Raw genomic sequence first — 15,199 nt, forward strand, 5'->3', positions numbered from 1 at the left:
TTCACCCCCTTTCTCTGATGTCACCAAGCACAGCTTGGTGTACTTGATTTCTCCCCTCCCAAATGTGCAGCTATGTGTCAAACTGTCATTAACATTAAATTTAATCCTTCTGCAATTATCTTTCTATCACACTTGCACTAGTTACCAAAGCCAGCTCTGAAGTTTCAATGATTTCTTGGCAAATACATCTGTTATTCACGTGCTGGAGTAACTGAGTGGAATAGCCCCAGAACTGGTGTCTTCCTCCTATTTTCACCTGCTGCGAAAAGGGCTGGAAGGACCCAATTCTTAATATAACCTAATTCTATAATAACAGTAATAGGTATTTCTGCATATACTCAGCTCCACACTTCTGTCTGTGCTTGCTTCTGGCAGTAGCAGATCCATCCCATTGTTTCAGCAAAACTTTTTGCAGATCTCTTCCAGTTTGAAGCTTGACCAGTTCACTTTTATTGTTGCCCCTTCTCACTTCTTTCAAGCCCAATGTATGTGAGCAGCAAACAGTGCTATCTAACCTCTCTTTACTTTCATTTCTGTTTTCTGTGAACTTAAGGGGCCTGGACCTGCCCTAAATGACATGCAGAGGAGTTTTACTGTCGTCCACTTTAAAGAGAACTGAGCCAGGACCTAGGTTAGCAGTGAGCCGTGGCCAAGAGCCACACAGCAATCCCTTCAGCCCCAGGTGTGATTATTCCTTGATAAGCTGCATAATAAGGACATGAGGGCGAATGCTGGGGCAGTGCATTTCATCATTTTCCTGTAGGCTTCTCATTCACATAATAGGTTTCTTCCCTTGTCACGACTTTATTAAAAAGGATATCACCATAGATACAGCATCTAAAGGGATTATCACATAGTAAATGTAATTACATATTTCTCAGCATGTTGCCAGTATTTGGCAGTGAAACATAATAGATTTGATCCTTGTTGTATCTTCCAATGCAACTGCTACAAGTCTCAAAGTATCAAATTACCCCAAATAAAAAAAATGTAAAGAAATCAATGTATAGAGGCACAGCTAAATTCTTACTAGCTTGTGTTTCAAACATTTTAGCTTAAGGTCTTGCATTTGCTTTGCAACGGATGTGGAAGCAGTGTAAATGTACTTTGGAGGAATTATTTGTCTATATCCCAGTGGGATAACTTTTGGTTGCATGTGATTTGTGCCGGAATAATTATTTTAGTAGTGTAGCAATAAAGATGACCAAAAATACTGCGCATCCCTACCTAAGCTATTCTCTCCAGTTCTTGCCACTAATTAGTTCTTGAGACTAACTTGCTACTTTTGGTCTTTTGAAGTAGCGTAATCCAAAATGTTCACTACTCTTTATGATAATGAAAATAGCTGAAGTCATAGTCACAAGATTGTTCCTCTAAACTTTGAGACGCAATTTAACCAGAATTTAAAGCATGGTCCAAGAAATCAAAGCCAAGTGACAATATTGTGGTTGTTAGCATTTGTACTAACACTGTTGACAGAACTCAGGTGTTATCCCAACAGAACAAAAAGGCAATTTCTATTCCTGAAAGGTTATGGAGTTGTAACATTTTTGGTTATTTTTCATATTAGTATTGGCAATGTCAATTATGACTGTCTAAAAAAATTATGTATATTTTAATTAAAAAGTAAAATCATTCTAATGCTTGTGTTTTGGAGAAAGTTTGAAAAATCCAAGACAAAGGCTCAAAAAACCAGAAAAAATTATAAAATGATTCTACAGTGGCTTTTTGTTTGTTTTCTGGAAAACCTCTGTAGCTCAAGCTACTATAAGGATTGCTTAATGTCTAGGATTGGCAAGACTGTGTTTCTAAAAGGATGCAGGTAAGCTGCTGTTGAGAAATGAGGTAGCATGCTACTCATGATGGGGGGCAGGCAGGGTGGTGTAGACATGGAGTTGTTAGGACACTGGCAGGAACAGTAAGTAGAAGTAGTGTTTTGAGAAGTTAGCTGGGATGCTATAAGAAATTTGGAAATGCTGCAGGAGGGGAGGGATGTATGCTCACATACGTGCTGGAGGATGTGAAGAGGAAGAAGCAGGCTGAAGAATGTGACAAGGCACAAAAGGAAAATGTGAGGTGTAGGAAACTGAAGAGAGGAAAATGTGAAGGGGAGCTGTCGGGGTGAATGATTGAAGGGAGAGCAAGAGAGAGAAGTAAACTGGGCAACCGCCTGTCTAGACTAGCCAGAAAGGGGGACAGTGGACATGGCAATGCTCAAGTCTCCACCCTGCAAGGGTGAAGTACGAGAGAATTTGTACTCACCCAAGTTATGGCAGCCAGCTGTGTCAAGGGGTATGTATCACAGAAATTATTATCTTGGAGTTTGTCTTGTGAAGCCTCTCTTTGCAGTGCTCTCAGTTGCACACAGAGTTAAGTGTGGTACAAGTTTTGCATGGGGTGGGGGAATGTAAGCTTTTTCAAAGGAAGAGTGGCTGTAATTAGTTCATTTGGAAAAAAGACCCCTCTGGGAGGCGACTTCCTCCCTGCCTCACTAAGAAATAGTGTGAGATTTGCTAATTTCTGCATAAACTGGGAGTGACGCGGTGACTCATGCTGTACGTGACACCCAAAGCCAAGCTGCATGTGGCATAAATGACAGCAGAACAGGCCCTGTAGTGTTTTGGGCTTCATGAGCTGGGGGAGCCTGACAGCTTTCTCTAAGGCTAATTCAGCAGTTTCCTTCCAAACTGTCAAGTCTACATTTGTATCTACAACTCTTCATCTCCAAGGCTTATGACGGGGTATTTTAGGTGTCTGTAGGACGCTGCATGGAATAGAAATTCTTTTGCATCTGTGGTTCCTTGTGGCTAGTTTTTTCCTACCTTTCTCTCTTCTTTTGTTTTCAGTGTGGTCTAGTTACTACTCTTAAGATCTGAGACTTCAGCTGTAGTAATGTCGTCTCTAACTGGAATCGTGAAGCTTTTATTTAGATTTGTCAGCATGTGTGTAACTAAATTGGATGTACTAAACATGTTCATCTTACCATTTCACAGTTCATTGTCCTTAAGCCCTCACTCAAAACTAGAGTGTCTTGAAACAAGGTTACCTGCTTCCATACTGCTCCATTTCAGTCTCTTTTTGGCATGGCATCAGGACAAACCAACCTGAGATATTTATCTCTTTTCATTTGCCTTTTTCCACCACTCCTAGGTGCAAAGGAGGAATGAGAGCAGAAGGCAGTCAGCACTGCTGTAGATGAAAAGTCAGGATACCAGCCTTCTCCTAGCCTTTTCCTATTTGCTTTCCACAAAGGAAACATTTTTTTCCATCACTTTTTCACTCCTTCAGAAACAACAAGCAAACAAGAATAGCGGCCATTGGATTTTATTGGCTGATGGTTTGGGGGGGTTGGGGGGGGGGGCAACTTTTGTCATCTTCCTGTGTTTCAAAGCACTGGCTCTCCTGGATAGTGTATTTAGGAATCTTGTATTCAAACCTTACCTCTTTAATGCAACCTCTACTTGCCTGTTAGTTGGGGTGACACAGGTATTTCTGTTCTGTGTTCAGTGTAATGGGTCTCAGCTGAGTAGAGCTGCCTTTGCAAGGTTAGAGAATAGCATGTTTTGTCCAAAGTTTCCCTGGAAATGTCTACGTGGAAGTCCTGCTTTATATTTGCACACTACAAAGAAACACTGAAAAAGTTGTGTCTTGTTCTTATTTGCTACCATTTATTTAGATTTCCTGTCAAACACCTCACGTAGTAACTTTAGAAAAAAAAGACTCAAGCATTTGAGAGTACAGATGATAGGCATGAAACCCTGATTTCATTGAGATCAATGCAAAAACTTCCTTTGACTTCTGCAGTTAGGAACTTGCATCAAAAATGTGGTATCAATTAGAAACAACTGTGTCCTCTTTACCACCTTACAGTTCTTCTTAACATTACATCTCAACCCAATGTCTAATGCAATTGAATCTAATGTTAACCTGAATTAAACTATTTTATTGAATTATGTCGGACCTTAAAAAGCCTTCTAGATCCAATTCTCGTTTTGGATTTAGATACTAAACAAACTATTTCCATTTTTTTCCCCTGTAGCCTGGAAAGGAAAAAAGCTTCCAGTTATCTTGATATACTTGCATATTGAATAGCTCAGTTATTTACATAAAGAAGTTTCTTCAAAAGGAAACTGAGTACTGGAGCTACTTTTCCACCCTGTGTTACAATAAATCTTCCAACTATTCAATAACTTTAAGGTGTTGTTCCTACAGGAATATAAAGTGCACGTATTTTAAGAAAGCGTAGCAAAATAAATCTGACTAATCCAGTGACACTGTATTTCTTGAAATATTTTCCATTTTGCTTTATATGGCAATATGAAAGAAAATTATATACTAGGTGCTCACTAAACAGAATTGTTCGTGAACATAGTTTAAATGCCTCAAATCCACACACACATTCAACACATCAGTCAAATGTCAAAACAGCTTAATTGCTTTTTTCACAGCTTTGATCATACTTGTGTTTTATTGGACTGTTCACATTTTCTGTTATAATCACTTGTTATCTTTCCATACAGTTCTAACAAGTACCATCTTCATCAAGATTTGTCATTCAACTTCCCTCTTTCATCTTTAATCTGCTAAATGAGCATTTCCTTCCTTTAGAAAAACAAATAAATCGAAAGGGTCAACTTGCTTTTGTGTCCTGAAACAAAGCTCTTTTTGTTTTATTACTGCCCTGTCATTTATTATCCACAGCATGTTTGATATTTGTGATAATGATTTTTACATGGAATAAATTACATGTGCATCCTGATGAATAAAGCCCCTGTTATTGCGCAGTTAATAATGCTGGTTGCAAACTTTGTTAATGCCTTACAAATATTTTCAGTAATAACACATCAAGCTTTTTATATTTCCTAGGGGGCTAGAGAGAAAGCTGTCCTTTAAGGACTCAGCAGTTTATAAAGGAGCATGATTGGTGTTATCCAAAGAGATTTTTAGACTTAAATCCTCCTGCTCTCAATTAAAAGGTATGACATAATTCTTTGTTCAACTTGCCTCCTGTTTATGGTATTTACATGAAACATAGCACATTGTTTAAAGCAAACACTATAATTATGTATGCTTCACCAAGTCAGAGCACAATAGTGTATGTGCAGTGTTCAAGATGCAGTTTGCTCTTTAGATGCATTATAGCCTATTTGGCATGGTTATAACCTATTTGGCATGGTTTTTTCCCAGTGTATATACTAATGGCCAATAACGGCCCTGATCCAGGAAAGCTTTTAAGCATGCACCTAACTTTAAGCAGGTGACTGGATCCCTGAAACTTGCTGTTCTTTGCTGGTTTGTGCTTGAAATAAACAACCACTTCGCCGCTCGCTGCCTCAACCCTTCTCTTTCCTGACCTGATCCTCCTTGCTCGTAAGGACCAGGTCCAGCAGAGCACTTCTCTGCGTTGGGTCCTCAGTCCCCTGTGTCGGAGAGCTGTTGGCGATGCGCTCCAGAAACCTCCCGCACTGCTTGTGTCCTGCTGTGCTGCCTTTCAGCCGAGACTGGGGAGGTTCAAGCCTCTTGTAAGGACCAGGGCATGTGAACGGGAGGCTCCTTCTTCCAGCAGTCTGAAAACAGCTGCTTCTTGACCAGGCAGACCACAGCAAACGCCCACCACCACATCTCCGTGCGTTCCTGCTGCTTTCTCACGTACTGAGCAACTCTCCCTCCTCAGCTTCCCAGTCTGGCCTTCCTAAAAAGCCTGTATCCAGCTATTGCCGCGCTCCTGTTTGAGCTACCCCACCACGTCTTTGTGATCCCAGTGGGACTGTAGCCCCTCAATGGCACACAGAGCTCCGGTTCCTCCTGTTCTTTCCCAGTGCCACATGTGTTGGTGCATGGGCAGTAGCCATAGACTATCAATAGAGCTCGCTCTTAGCATGGTTGCAGATATATATACGCACATAAATATATGTGTTTATACATATAAAAAGATCTATGCGTTGATTTATCAAAGTGATTTTTCTGTTAGATTCCTGTATCGGCTTTCTTCCTGCTAGTTGAAAATGGCGGTTGATAGGGCCTAGAGCCTGAACTAGAAATTTAAACTAGATTAGAGGGTCATTCAAGAATAACCAGTTAATGGCAGGGTTCCAAGGTAGGAGATCACTTAGCAAAATTAATCCAAGATACAATGCCTCAGTTAAGGTAATACCACAATTGCTTACCTTTGCACTGCTTTCTTCTTATATTCTAGTTAAGCAAAGAAAATTGTCAATTAAAAAACCAAGGGTCCCCAGCAAGTACTGGTGTCATGTTCTTTTCATACAAATATACTCTGATTTTTGTCTTTTATGAATGTAGTGTATCCAATTCTGAAAACTTTTTTTCAGGCCTGAGGTTATGTTCTCAGGATGTTGGACTTGATGAACCTTATAAGTCCCTTCCAACTTGAGAGATTCTATGATATATCCCTCAGGGGTTTGTGTGTAATATATGGAGTCTGTTTATCTGTTCAGTGCTTCACATTTTTTTAAATCCTTATGGGCTTGGTACTTTTTGCCTGCCTTATTTACTTTTTCTTCCTGAGTGGAGAATGGAGGTTTAATACCCGTGATCCCTTTCATGATGCAGAAGAAGCAACACTTGCATTGCATGATGGTCATGACCTGCTGCTTGCCCCTGGCTATAGCTGGCAAGGGTCAGTGATTAGTTGCTCACTTGACTCTTCCTGCTAATTTTCTTTAGTTAGTTTTCTATTTCCTCAAAGTTCAGAGGTCACAGCATTTTGGGGGGAAACTTTTCTCTATTTGTAATTGTCTCTGTGTGATTCTCTGTGACTAAAATACCCAGCGGATGAAGGAGAGCATGAGCCCATTTTGTGTTGTGTGTTACTTAGCTAGGTAGTGAGCCAAATACGTTGTTCAATGTGAGACAAGTTATGGAAGGAGAAGGCAAAAGAGGACAACCAAAGTCAGGAAAGCTCAGATGCAAAGTGCTTTTCTCCCTGATGCATCTTTACTTCATCAGACAGTTTTACCTTTAAACTTAAACTGCTCAAGTAGTCAGTGCAGGAATTCACCTGGTTAGATATGAGGTTTGTAAGCTTGGTGTGAGCTCAGGTCACTGTCAGTCAACTGAGTTATAAAATAAAGAAACCTTCTATGCTTTTAAATTGAGGCCCATGATAAATACGGTTTTAAACATGACACTTTAATATGATCAAATCCTATAGTTGGGTGTTTATAGCAGCACTGAAGAGACAGTCTTCTGATTTTAATAAAACTACGTGCCCATTTCAATATCCTGATGTGGGTTATAAACATGCATGTAAGGCCTTGCGCTTGAAAACTGTCCACGTGACAAGTGAGGGTAGTCCGTTGTTCACTGTGGTTTTTTCCTATGAGCTCCCAGCAGAAAGGAAAGTTAATTTTATGGAATATTTTTCTTCACACTTGCTGGTTTTCATAATGGCAGGATGCCTCGATTCCCCCCCAAAATATTAGAAATCTACAACTTGGATCCCTTTGACTCCTGGGTCTGTAGGAAATGGGAAGGGTATTCCCTTTCAGATCCTCTTTATTAGTATTCTGCCTCTGTCTGGAAGTTGTGCACGTGTTTACACAGTACTAACCTAGGGTACTTGAACTCTAAAAGTCTGAACTACTGCAAATACAACTTCTATCTTGAAAAACACCTTTATAAACGAAATGTTCCTTAGGGCAACAGCTGATTTTTTTTTTTTTTTTTTTTAATTCTCGATGAAAACACCTACATCAGCATATAACTTGGCGAGTTAGAGCAGTGGAAGAGTGAAGAATGGCTAGAGAGCATTCACTTGAAAGTTTCATGAGGTATTTGGCATTTTACAAACTGGTACCTACACTTTACTTTTGGCTTTCTTGCCATGCTGTCTGAAACAAACAGCCCAGCTAAAACAAATGTGGGGTTTTTGTCTGTCTGGTTTGGGTTTTTTTAGGATTGAAGTGTATATAGTGGTATGCTCCTCGAGATGATATAAATGATAGTATACGGATGTGACTGAGGCAAGCTTTACAAATTAAAACAATCTCTTATTAAATCCCAATCAATGTAGCTGGAAAAAACCCAACAGATACACTTTCAGACATACAAGTGCTTTTCCAGGTCTGAGGACATATAAGAGCCCATATACCTTAAGTACATAAAAGCATAAAGTCCGTTATGTTGGAAAAGAAGTTACTGTGCTCTGGTTCAAAAAAAAAAAAAAAAGTGTTCATAAGCTCAGTTCTACTCTGTAACCGTACTGCGGCTGTCCTAGAAGTTCAGGTACTCGGATGCATTGAACTGGGTCCCCACGCAAGGACATCCCGTTCCTCCGCTCAGTGGGATGCAGTATGGAGTAAGATGCTGCTCCTTAGGATCCTGGAAATAGAGGCCCTGAGACAAGGAATCATTTTAAAAATGCACACTTGACGTTTGTTACTATGGTAGGGCGGATTTTTCGAAAGACTATCTTTATATTGCTAAATTTCTTTGACCTATAGGCTTGGAAATGGAGGCCTCTGCATCCAGTCGATATGGGAAAGCAGTACCAATGCAGTTACCATTGTGGTGGTGTGTTTTTTCACAATATGGTCGATTATCTGCTGTAATTCATCCTGCAAGGTTACACAACCTCTTTCCAGGTGAAGACAAGCCCCCATTTTGGAAAAACAACCCCTTCTCTTTCTGTTTAGGCAGCCACATGGAGGCAGCAATGGAAATTGCATCTGACAGATGTAAATACAAGGCCATAAAAGCAGGTGTTGGGAGCAGTGTGCCTTTAGGTACAGCCTTCCCTATGGTCCTGGGAGCTCCCCTGAAGCGAAGGCAGTGGCAACAGAATTATTCAGTGTACGAGACGATGATGTCAGTGGAACTAATCTATTTTAGTCTGTTTAATTATTATTTTTAGCTGTCATACAGCAAAATCTTCCAGTATCAAAAACATAAAGGCAGACCAACAAGTTAAACTTTACCTGCTTTTAAATATTTTCTTTAAATATGTAACACTTTCTTTTTAAAGTCAGCAATTAAAGTTGATACATAGACCATATAAAATGTCAGAATGCAGAAGTCAGAGCCCAGAGTAAATCTGAGTTCACAACAGCCTTTGTTCCAAGTACTGAACAGACATGCTGCAAAAAAAAAAAAAAAAATCAACTATTTCTTGAAGATACCAGCAATACCTAAGCACAAAGGGAAAGAGCTAAAAATAGACTTGTAGTTTTAATTTTCTCCTCCTTAGCTTTTGCCTGTTGCGGACATATCATTTATATTAGTATAAGACTGGATTTTTAGAAATTTAAACGTAGTTAAAGATGACTAGAAGTGATTTATAGCATTGGTCCAGAAGATTTGTTGCTTGTTTTTTGTTTATCCACCTGTTTTCTGACTCCTTGAATAATTTCTCTTTCTTTTATTTAAAAAAAAAAAAAAAAAAAAAAGCCTGCTGTTACTGAAACAAATAGGTACTGTAGAGCACTTGAGTCCCAGTCTTTGTTTTGCTGCCTGCATTAGGTGGGTTTAGGGGCCAGATGCACTGAACTTTGCAACAGACAGTCCTGGGACCATCTGTGCGGAGTTGGGGGGTGTCAAAGAAAGGCTGTTTGTGTAAGTCGTGGGAAATGTAGTGGCCTGCCTGCCAGTGTGCTACATGAATTGAACTAATTGAAGATTATACTCTAGAGCTTGCCGTAGCCGAGTGAGAGGATAATCCTTCATCAGCTGCAGTCGCAGCCAGTAATTGGAGCTTATTACAGGGAGGAGTTCCCCTGCAGTGCTGCAGAAACTGAGAGGCTTTAGTGTTTAATTACTATCTTTCAATAGAGATGGGAGGAAGGAAAAAAAAAAAAAAAGGCCAGGGTAAGAAAGTCCGGGAATAAGGGGAGGGGCAGCAAGTGTAATGCAATTTCTGATAGTCTAGGCTAGACATTTAACAAGTGAGAGCGCCTTTTGTGTGAGAGAACAACATTCTGGAATGTATAATGAACCTCTGTTGTTTGTAATTAACCCCCGCATCACCACAAAGTCTTTGTTTGGGATATTGTCTTAAATGGATTGTTTTCCACACTTCTGGTACAGTTGAAAAGACTATAAGGGTCTGATGACTTGCCACATTGATGCCAACCTCGCTTACAAAAAAGGGGGTTTTTTTAGTTTATTGCAGTCCTGACTGGAGGTGACACTCCCATTTGTCTCCAGCTCCACATTCATATTGGAAACTGATGAAAAAGAATGTAAGGCCATACTCATATACATCCATGTAAAGTCAGTTGAATGATCCTGGACTTCTAGAAGCAAAAAATGTTGGTTATTTAGCTAAACAGAGATGCCACTAGGGTTTTATTACTGGGTTTTGGATTTTCCTGGTATAAAATTCTTCTTTAGGTTAAAATTGGTGTGATGTGATGCACTTGAAGTCCTCATGTGTGCAATTTCTTCCTTTCCAGACAGTTTTCCCTTACCCCAACTCCTTCAATATTGGTACTAAACAAATGAGTCTTAGTCAAGGAACTAAGATTAGCGACTCTGTTCCATAATAATCTGGATTATGGTTTGTGTAATAGTTTCCAAATGTTCTTGATATTGAAAAACAAGTTAAAATGCAACTTAAGCAAGGCAATCTAAACCTGTTTCATCAGTTTAAGGGTTGGGGACCCAATGGGCAGATCTGTCCATCTCACAGGCTTGTGTGTGTTGGTGTGTCTCTTTGCTTGTCGCTGTACTTTGAGAAAATAGTTTTGCTGGGTAATATATAAATAGAACTGGCTGACATCATTCCTGAAATACTCTAGCTCCAGGAATGATATTGTCTCTGCCTGGCTGTATTTGCAAAGCAGATTATATAATTACTGTTATATGAATTAACTGGTTGGTCGTGCTATTCATGGCACTTATGGAGCAGAATGAATAAATAATGTACAACAGACACCTATCAGGGATTTGCAGCATAGCTGATCTTTAATTAACACAGATTCCTAATGGCCACTTTGATGATTTATAGGATATTTCTGAGATCCAACCCTTCTCTTCCAGCAACACGGACACTTGAGTCCATGCCCACAATGCTGGTCTTCCAGGTGCTGCTGGAGAGCCCACACTGTATCACAGATGGGGCATGAGCTCATCGCGACAGTGGCCCAGAAATAGAAATTCTTACCAAAGAAGGGCAACTCCAGTCCTTCTAGGTCAGTCTCCGCCAAGCCTGAGGGCTATCTGCCCAAACAGATAGCGTAAAAAGACACATGCTAGCAGCTTCAGGCAACTTACCTCCTAAGGAGGGCAAGCAGGACCCAGGCCGGCATGTAGGAGCACTGACCTTTGATGGACACGGAAGACATTGCTGAGGAGAAACGAGGGCCACGTTACCCGTGGTCTGAACTGGTTTTGATGCAGTTACAGATCTGATTACGTGATGCAGGAGCAAACCAGCTTTCTAAGGGTCATACAGGGCTATGTTCCACCTTGTCCCTCAGTTGCAAGCCACAGAAGAAAGGCAAGGTGGGGCAGAACAACCACAGGTTGAGGCAGAGAAGTTGGTTAAAGTCCAGACAGCACTGCATATAAATAAAGATCATTCCTTTTCAGGTTTTTTCAACCATATTTGTCTGCATGTTGACCACCTAAAGGCAGCTGGCTGGTGACAGAAAGCAAAGGGGGGCACATCCCTGTGGACACAGCAGTGTACTGCACTGTACTGCTGTGATTTATTTGCTGTAGCACTCTTGGAATAGCGGCAACACTGTTATTTTAACACCAGCACAAGATTTTAGAATAGCTCCATTTTCCTTTTGCTGGTGCAAATTGCACAGAGGGAAGTTTGTTTCTTTAACGTAAGTCTGCTAGAAAAAAATACAATAGGCTAACATTGTTGTGATGTTACAGAAGCTATAAAGCATGCTTGCTGCTAGAAAAGTATTGCAAACCTCATTATATATGTTTGTCTGTCAACAGATTATTCCTTTTCCGCACATATATAGAATGAGGTAGAGAAGAAGGCATGTTGGTGGTTCTCTAGTATGTCACAAGCAGGTAAGTTCAGAATTAAATACAACTATTAAGTAAAGACAATATCCCTGGAAAAATACATACATCTTTCCAGAGATTACTTCTGAAAATGTGTATTGTGAATATATTTAAGTTTTAAGCTTGCATTCTTTTTTTATTGTGGATTTTCTTGTACTTAGACACACAGCCAAGTACTCAACTGCGTGCCCAAGACAGACCTACAGACTTCATTAGAATATAAGTATGCATTCAAATTCATTAGGTCTCTAGACTATTCATTAATTTTCCTTGTGGCATTAGATAGCTAGCAAATAGCTGGGAAAAGTCACCATGCCATGAAACTCCCCCCCTCCTTTATTTTATAAATAGCTGTCAGGCAGTATGAAAGCTGTCAAAATAATGAAACAGATCAAGAATTCACAGTACAATTTTTTTTGTATCAGAACTAGAAACACAACCAGTGGCCTTTTTGAAAAGAAAGAAGCTCTTTATTTGTCCCTTGTTACTGAACACAGGCAACAATAATGACCTGAATGAGACCTACCAAGTGTAAACAGAAAAAAAAATGCATAGCGGATTTCTAGTAACAGCCACTCTCTGAATTTTAATTGGAAATTGTTAAATGCAGAGAGTTACCAATTTATTTTGACAAAATAGCATTCACAGACTCTCACTAGTTTCAACCTTGGCACCTGTTGAGTAGCTCTTACTGTGAAACAACTAATTTGGCATCAACACCGATTGAGTAAATATCAGGCCACAACCTCTTTTATTAACTACAAATATCCAAACACATCAGTGTTTGGTACGCAAATACTGTATGTGGTATATCTGGGAGATGCTATTCCTTTGGTATAATAAGGTGGAAGGAAAGGAAAAGATTCATCTCCAATATCTTTTCCCCAGAACTGTAGAACAAACACTGTAATAGGTGCAATTGCTAACTGTCCAAAAGACCAATAGCCCTAAGCTCTGTAGTGGTAATAAGCACAAAGAAAGAAAGATAATCAGAAATGTGACTTAAAATTGATGCTATGAGGAGCACCAAAAAAAAAAAAAAAATTCAAAAAAAATTCCCTGAGTGGCCTAGATTAATCCAGCCTTGGAAAAGCAAGCATGCAGCTAAACCATAACACAGCAAAATTGGCTAGAAAGAATTAGCTAAAAGGAATGTGAGCCATACTCAAACCAAATAGACTAGAATAAGGCTAAGCAGAAACCTTCCTGGGTTTGCTAGGAGAGTTGGCCAAGTAGCTGATGGCTCAGATAATTTCTCCCTACAATCATTTTGCTGGTCCGTCCTCCATCCTTTTCCTCATGCCAGCCAAGAGAAGCTTGAAAATTGTATATCTATATGTCTGTGTGTGTATGTGACATTTACATATATAATACATGTAACTTCAATAACTTCAGTTTTGGAAACAATTTAATCTGATTATGGCAAAAATAAAGGATGGAAAAATTAGTCTATTCTCATATCTAAAAAGCATAAATGGCCCTTAAAAAGTATCTACAGATAGCTTGTAAAGGTGCTTATTTTTGCTATTTAGAGGGAATTAGCCTGTATGCAAATAACATTTTTTCAAATATATTTATTCTGTTTAACATAGCATTTGCTTTGCAATTTTTAAATATCTAAATGTGTTGGTTTTTTTTTTTTTTTTTCAAAATCCAGGAAACTTGTAGTAAGTACATGTTTTATAACTTGCAATGCTTTCTTAGGTTTCAATAGCTTTTAGGAATTGTAAGTTGCTAGATGAACATAAGCACTATTCTAGTTATGAACTATGAGTATAATAAAGAGTAGTAATGATTCTTCTCTTGCTTCAGGTAGGCCTGGGACTAGTCTTGTTTGAGCAGTAGTGATTTGTCAGATATATGGCAATTGCACTATTAAGCTGAGTTACACTCAGGCAACAGCAAATATTCAAACGAAGGTCATAATTACAGTTTGTTCCAGTAAAACTGACTGTTACAGGAAGTAGCGAGGCAGATTAGCTCACAGGCATGGATGTGGCATATTTGTCCCATCCCTTAAACTTATGTGATAGAAGACAGAAATGTCATTTTTTTTAAACAATACATATTTTTAATCATGATTTCTAGTTTTTACAGTTGTAGAGAAAGAAGTTGAACCCAATTTTGACTTGTTCCTGAACATACAGATTGTAATCAAAAAAAGCACATAAGATATTTATTTTTACAAATCTAATTATTTTTAGGTCATCATATTTTGAAGACTGACTGCCACTTTCCAGTACATATAGCTGGTAACACCACAAAACTCTGAGGCCATGTGGAGCCACTTCAAGTCTAAAACCTGCATACTACAACATCTCAACCAGGATGTTAAATCTTTGTTTACCAGCCTCCTTGTCTTCCTCCTTCATTGCAAGCCTTCGATGTGGCTCCAGAACCAGATTCCTTTCTCTGGACACTCTTCTGTTCCCTTGTTTGTGTTTCTTGCAACTCTCTAGCTGAGAATTGTCTTAAACAGGGCCAATGTTACAAGGTTTTCTTTCATCCTTTTTTTTTTTCTTCTAAGTCCTTAAAATTGTCTACCGCACTTTCTTTCGGTACCACAGAAACTGTGTGGTACCTCCTGTTTTTTCACCCATCGTTTGTTTGTTCCCCTGTATTATGACACACCAAACATCTGAACCAGGCTTTACACGTCCAGCTATGGGCTGCTGCTGCTTAAGGTGATTCCATAGCAAACAAAAATAAACAAAAGACCCCCTCAAACCTCGTTTAGTGGTGCATAAGAAGCATAACTGCTCTTCAGTAATGTCCTCTGATTCATTTCAAAGCTGCAAAAATGCAGTTTAACCTTTCACTGGCAATATAGCTATAGTTATTCTGCGAGATTGTTCCATTCTACAAATATAGGGCCTTGGTATATAGACCCCTTCTATATCGAGGAGACAGTAGGATTCCAGTCCATGAGTAGTGGCCAAAATTTACTACCTATTCATAGGGATGTCTATTGGTCATAAACAAGTTTTCTGCAAGAAGTCAGGAAACATATAAACATAGCATTGCCACTAATGAAATATTGATATATTGATGGGGGGCTGGGGGGTGTGTCTTTTGCTATCTGTAAGGCTTAAAAGCAGCAGTGTATAGGATCAGTATGCCCAAATTTATTAGGTGGTTTTAAAAGCTCCCTCCCTCTTGAAATAGGTACTAAAATTGCAAGAAAGTCACTGCTCTCTAATAAATGTGTATT

General features: G+C 39.3%; 1 long non-coding RNA gene across 1 annotated transcript in view; it reads left to right on the forward strand.

The window, feature by feature from the left end:
- LOC128143529 (uncharacterized) overlaps positions 1–12,195 on the forward strand; it is a 54,647-nt gene extending 42,452 nt beyond the window's left edge. The window contains exons 2-3 of the long non-coding RNA XR_008235785.1: positions 11,917–11,994; positions 12,150–12,195. This is a non-coding gene — a long non-coding RNA (uncharacterized LOC128143529). The remainder of the gene's footprint in view (positions 1–11,916; positions 11,995–12,149) is intronic.
- Positions 12,196–15,199: the final 3,004 nt, after the last annotated feature.

Source organism: Harpia harpyja, chromosome 6, assembly GCF_026419915.1.
Source record: "Harpia harpyja isolate bHarHar1 chromosome 6, bHarHar1 primary haplotype, whole genome shotgun sequence".
NCBI lineage: Eukaryota > Metazoa > Chordata > Aves > Accipitriformes > Accipitridae > Harpia > Harpia harpyja.